Below are 7,390 nucleotides of genomic sequence, written 5' to 3'. Positions count from 1 at the left end.
TTTATCCTATGCTTTATTAAATTTTATTTATGTTGTTTTATCCTATGCTTTATTAAATTGTATTTATGTTGTTTTATCCTATGCTTTATTAAATTTTATTTATGTTGTTTTATCCTGTGCTTTATTAAATTTTATTTATGTTGTTTTATCCTCTGCTTTATTAAATTGTATTTATGTTGTTTTAACCTATGCTTTATTAAATTGTATTTATGTTGTTTTATCCTATGCTTTATTAATTTATATTTATGTTGTTTTAACCTATGCTTTATTAAATTGTATTCATGTTGTTTTATCTTATGCTTTATTATATTGTATTTATGTTGTTTTATCCTATGCTTTATTAAATTTTATTTATGTTGTTTTATCCTATGCTTTATTAAATTGTATTTATGTTGTTTTAAACTATGCTTTATTAAATTGTATTTATGTCGTTTTATCCTATGCTTTATTAAATTGTATTTATGTTGTTTTAACATATGCTTTATTTAATTGTATTCATGTTGTTTTGTCCTATGCTTTATTAAATTGTATTTATGTTGTTTATCCTATGTTTCATTAAATTGTATTTATGTTGTTTTATCCTTTGCTTTATTAAATTGTATTTATGTTGTTTTAACCTATGCTTTATTAAATTGTATTTATGTTGTTTTATCCTATGCTTTATTAAATTGTATTTATGTTGTTTTATCCTATGCTTTATTAAATTTTATTTATGTTGTTTTATCCTTTGCTTTATTAAATTGTATTTATGTTGTTTTATCCTATGCTTTATTAAATTGTATTCATGTTGTTTTTTCTTATGCTTTATTAAATTGTATTTATGTTGTTTTATCCTATGCTTTATTAAATTGAATTTATTTTGTTTTATCCTATGCTTTATTAAATTGTATTTATATTGTTTTATCCTATGCTTTATAAATTGTATTTATGTTGTTTTATCCTATGCTTTATTAAATTGAATTTATGTTGTTTTATCCTATGCTTTATTAAATTGTATTTAATTTGTTTTATCCTATGCTTTATTAAATTGTATTTATGTAGTTTTAGCCTATGCTTTATTAAATTGTATTTAATTTGTTTTATCCTATGCTTTATTAAATTGTATTTATGTAGTTTTAGCCTATGCTTTATTAAATTGTATTTATGTTGTTTTATCCTATGCTTTATTAAAATGTATTTATGTACTTTTATCCTATGCTTTCTTAAATTGTATTTATGTTGTTTAAACCTATGCTTTAATAAATTGTATTCATGTTGTTTTATCTTATGCTTTGCTAAATTATATTCATGCTGTTTTAAATTATGCTTTATTAAATTGTATTTATGTTGTTTTAACATATGCTTTATTGAATTGTATTTATGTTGTTTTGTCCTATGCTTTATTAAATTGTATTTATGTTGTTTATCCTATGTTTCATTCAATTTTATTTATGTTGTTTTATCCTATGCTTTATTAATTTGTATTTATGTTGTTTTGTCCTATGCTTTATTAAATTGTATTTATGTTGTTTTATCCTATGCTTTATTAAATTGTATTTCTGTGGTTTTATCCTATGCTTTATTAAATTGTATTTATGTTGTTTTAAACTATGCTTTATTAAATTGTATTTATGTTGTTTTGTCCTATGCTTTATTAAATTGTATTTATGTTGTTTTAACCTATGTTTTATTAAATTTTATTTATGTTGTTTTATCCTATGCTTTATTAAATTGTATTTATGTTGTTTTATCCTATGCTTTATTAAATTGTATTTATGTTGTTTTATCCTATGCTTTATGAAATTGTGTTTATGTTGTTTTATCCTATGCATTATTAAATTGTATTTATGTAGTTTTAGCCTATGCTTTATTAAATTGTATTTATGTTGTTTTATCCTATGCTTTATTAAATTGTATTTATGTTGTTTTATCCTATGCTTTATTAAATTGTATTTATGTTGTTTTATGCTATGCTTTATTAAATTGTATTTATGTTGTTTTATCCTATGCTTTATTAAATTTTATTTATGTTGTTTTATCCTATGCTTTATTAAATTGTATTTATGTTGTTTTATCCTATGCTTTATTAAATTGTATTCATGTTGTTTTTTCTTATGCTTTATTAAATTGTATTTATGTTGTTTTATCCTATGCTTTATTAAATTGAATTTATGTTGTTTTATCCTATGCTTTATTAAATTTTATTTATGTTGTTTTATCCTATGCTTTATTAAATTGTATTTATGTTGTTTTATCCTATGCTTTATTAAATTTTATTTATGTTGTTTTATCCTGTGCTTTATTAAATTTTATTTATGTTGTTTTATCCTCTGCTTTATTAAATTGTATTTATGTTGTTTTAACCTATGCTTTATTAAATTGTATTTATGTTGTTTTATCCTATGCTTTATTAATTTATATTTATGTTGTTTTAACCTATGCTTTATTAAATTGTATTCATGTTGTTTTATCTTATGCTTTATTATATTGTATTTATGTTGTTTTATCCTATGCTTTATTAAATTTTATTTATGTTGTTTTATCCTATGCTTTATTAAATTGTATTTATGTTGTTTTAAACTATGCTTTATTAAATTGTATTTATGTCGTTTTATCCTATGCTTTATTAAATTGTATTTATGTTGTTTTAACATATGCTTTATTTAATTGTATTCATGTTGTTTTGTCCTATGCTTTATTAAATTGTATTTATGTTGTTTATCCTATGTTTCATTAAATTGTATTTATGTTGTTTTATCCTTTGCTTTATTAAATTGTATTTATGTTGTTTTAACCTATGCTTTATTAAATTGTATTTATGTTGTTTTATCCTATGCTTTATTAAATTGTATTTATGTTGTTTTATCCTATGCTTTATTAAATTTTATTTATGTTGTTTTATCCTTTGCTTTATTAAATTGTATTTATGTTGTTTTATCCTATGCTTTATTAAATTGTATTCATGTTGTTTTTTCTTATGCTTTATTAAATTGTATTTATGTTGTTTTATCCTATGCTTTATTAAATTGAATTTATTTTGTTTTATCCTATGCTTTATTAAATTGTATTTATATTGTTTTATCCTATGCTTTATAAATTGTATTTATGTTGTTTTATCCTATGCTTTATTAAATTGAATTTATGTTGTTTTATCCTATGCTTTATTAAATTGTATTTAATTTGTTTTATCCTATGCTTTATTAAATTGTATTTATGTAGTTTTAGCCTATGCTTTATTAAATTGTATTTAATTTGTTTTATCCTATGCTTTATTAAATTGTATTTATGTAGTTTTAGCCTATGCTTTATTAAATTGTATTTATGTTGTTTTATCCTATGCTTTATTAAAATGTATTTATGTACTTTTATCCTATGCTTTCTTAAATTGTATTTATGTTGTTTAAACCTATGCTTTAATAAATTGTATTCATGTTGTTTTATCTTATGCTTTGCTAAATTATATTCATGCTGTTTTAACTTATGCTTTATTAAATTGTATTTATGTTGTTTTAACATATGCTTTATTGAATTGTATTTATGTTGTTTTGTCCTATGCTTTATTAAATTGTATTTATGTTGTTTATCCTATGTTTCATTCAATTTTATTTATGTTGTTTTATCCTATGCTTTATTAATTTGTATTTATGTTGTTTTGTCCTATGCTTTATTAAATTGTATTTATGTTGTTTTATCCTATGCTTTATTAAATTGTATTTCTGTGGTTTTATCCTATGCTTTATTAAATTGTATTTATGTTGTTTTAAACTATGCTTTATTAAATTGTATTTATGTTGTTTTGTCCTATGCTTTATTAAATTGTATTTATGTTGTTTTAACCTATGTTTTATTAAATTTTATTTATGTTGTTTTATCCTATGCTTTATTAAATTGTATTTATGTTGTTTTATCCTATGCTTTATTAAATTGTATTTATGTTGTTTTATCCTATGCTTTATTAAATTGTATTTATGTTGTTTTATCCTATGCTTTATAAATTGTATTTATGTTGTTTTATCCTATGCTTTATTAAATTGTATTTATGTTGTTTTGTCCTATGCTTTATTAAATTGTATTTATGTTGTTTTAACCTATGCTTTATTAAATTGTATTCATGTTGTTTTATCCTATGCTTTATTAAGTTTTATTTATGTTGTTTTATCCTTTGCTTTATTAAATTGTATTTATGTTGTTTTATCCTATGCTTTATTAAATTGTATTCATGTTGTTTTTTCTTATGCTTTATTAAATTGTATTTATGTTGTTTTATCCTATGCTTTATTAAATTGAATTTATGTTGTTTTATCCCATGCTTTATTAAATTGTATTTATGTTGTTTTATCCTATGCTTTATAAATTGTATTTATGTTGTTTTATCCTATGCTTTATTAAATTGAATTTATGTTGTTTTATCCTATGCTTTATTAAATTGTATTTAATTTGTTTTATCCTATGCTTTATTAAATTGTATTTATGTAGTTTTAGCCTATGCTTTATTAAATTGTATTTAATTTGTTTTATCCTATGCTTTATTAAATTGTATTTATGTAGTTTTAGCCTATGCTTTATTAAATTGTATTTATGTTGTTTTATCCTATGCTTTATTAAAATGTATTTATGTACTTTTATCCTATGCTTTCTTAAATTGTATTTATGTTGTTTAAACCTATGCTTTAATAAATTGTATTCATGTTGTTTTATCTTATGCTTTGCTAAATTATATTCATGTTGTTTTAACTTATGCTTTATTAAATTGTATTTATGTTGTTTTAACATATGCTTTATTGAATTGTATTTATGTTGTTTTGTAGTATGCTTTATTAAATTGTATTTATGTTGTTTTATCCTATGCTTTATTAAATTGTATTTCTGTGGTTTTATCCTATGCTTTATTAAATTGTATTTATGTTGTTTTAAACTATGCTTTATTAAATTGTATTTATGTTGTTTTGTCCTATGCTTTATTAAATTGTATTTATGTTGTTTTAACCTATGTTTTATTAAATTTTATTTATGTTGTTTTATCCTATGCTTTATTAAATTGTATTTATGTTGTTTTATCCTATGCTTTATTAAATTGTATTTATGTTGTTTTATCCTATGCTTTATTAAATTGTATTTATGTTGTTTTATCCTATGCTTTATTAAATTGTATTTATGTTGTTTTATCCTATGCTTTATTAAATTTTATTTATGTTGTTTTATCCTATGCTTTATTAAATTGTATTTATGTTGTTTTATCCTATGCTTTATTAAATTGTATTTATGTTGTTTTATCCTATGCTTTATTAAATTGTATTTATGTTGTTTTATCCTATGCTTTATTAAATTTTATTTATGTTGTTTTATCCTATGCTTTATTAAATTGTATTTATGTTGTTTTATCCTATGCTTTATTAAATTTTATTTATGTTGTTTTATCCTGTGCTTTATTAAATTTTATTTATGTTGTTTTATCCTCTGCTTTATTAAATTGTATTTATGTTGTTTTAACCTATGCTTTATTAAATTGTATTTATGTTGTTTTATCCTATGCTTTATTAATTTATATTTATGTTGTTTTAACCTATGCTTTATTAAATTGTATTCATGTTGTTTTATCTTATGCTTTATTATATTGTATTTATGTTGTTTTATCCTATGCTTTATTAAATTTTATTTATGTTGTTTTATCCTATGCTTTATTAAATTGTATTTATGTTGTTTTAAACTATGCTTTATTAAATTGTATTTATGTCGTTTTATCCTATGCTTTATTAAATTGTATTTATGTTGTTTTAACATATGCTTTATTTAATTGTATTCATGTTGTTTTGTCCTATGCTTTATTAAATTGTATTTATGTTGTTTATCCTATGTTTCATTAAATTGTATTTATGTTGTTTTATCCTTTGCTTTATTAAATTGTATTTATGTTGTTTTAACCTATGCTTTATTAAATTGTATTTATGTTGTTTTATCCTATGCTTTATTAAATTGTATTTATGTTGTTTTATCCTATGCTTTATTAAATTTTATTTATGTTGTTTTATCCTTTGCTTTATTAAATTGTATTTATGTTGTTTTATCCTATGCTTTATTAAATTGTATTCATGTTGTTTTTTCTTATGCTTTATTAAATTGTATTTATGTTGTTTTATCCTATGCTTTATTAAATTGAATTTATTTTGTTTTATCCTATGCTTTATTAAATTGTATTTATATTGTTTTATCCTATGCTTTATAAATTGTATTTATGTTGTTTTATCCTATGCTTTATTAAATTGAATTTATGTTGTTTTATCCTATGCTTTATTAAATTGTATTTAATTTGTTTTATCCTATGCTTTATTAAATTGTATTTATGTAGTTTTAGCCTATGCTTTATTAAATTGTATTTAATTTGTTTTATCCTATGCTTTATTAAATTGTATTTATGTAGTTTTAGCCTATGCTTTATTAAATTGTATTTATGTTGTTTTATCCTATGCTTTATTAAAATGTATTTATGTACTTTTATCCTATGCTTTCTTAAATTGTATTTATGTTGTTTAAACCTATGCTTTAATAAATTGTATTCATGTTGTTTTATCTTATGCTTTGCTAAATTATATTCATGCTGTTTTAACTTATGCTTTATTAAATTGTATTTATGTTGTTTTAACATATGCTTTATTGAATTGTATTTATGTTGTTTTGTCCTATGCTTTATTAAATTGTATTTATGTTGTTTATCCTATGTTTCATTCAATTTTATTTATGTTGTTTTATCCTATGCTTTATTAATTTGTATTTATGTTGTTTTGTCCTATGCTTTATTAAATTGTATTTATGTTGTTTTATCCTATGCTTTATTAAATTGTATTTCTGTGGTTTTATCCTATGCTTTATTAAATTGTATTTATGTTGTTTTAAACTATGCTTTATTAAATTGTATTTATGTTGTTTTGTCCTATGCTTTATTAAATTGTATTTATGTTGTTTTAACCTATGTTTTATTAAATTTTATTTATGTTGTTTTATCCTATGCTTTATTAAATTGTATTTATGTTGTTTTATCCTATGCTTTATTAAATTGTATTTATGTTGTTTTATCCTATGCTTTATGAAATTGTGTTTATGTTGTTTTATCCTATGCATTATTAAATTGTATTTATGTAGTTTTAGCCTATGCTTTATTAAATTGTATTTATGTTGTTTTATCCTATGCTTTATTAAATTGTATTTATGTTGTTTTATCCTATGCTTTATTAAATTGTATTTATGTTGTTTTATGCTATGCTTTATTAAATTGTATTTATGTTGTTTTATCCTATGCTTTATTAAATTTTATTTATGTTGTTTTATCCTATGCTTTATTAAATTGTATTTATGTTGTTTTATCCTATGCTTTATTAAATTGTATTCATGTTGTTTTTTCTTATGCTTTATTAAA

This window comes from Phyllobates terribilis, unplaced genomic scaffold (genome assembly GCF_046119375.1).
Source record: "Phyllobates terribilis strain yellow unplaced genomic scaffold, ASM4611937v1 Scaffold_20__1_contigs__length_20440879, whole genome shotgun sequence".
NCBI lineage: Eukaryota > Metazoa > Chordata > Amphibia > Anura > Dendrobatidae > Phyllobates > Phyllobates terribilis.
Note: the sequence above shows the minus strand (reverse complement) of the source record.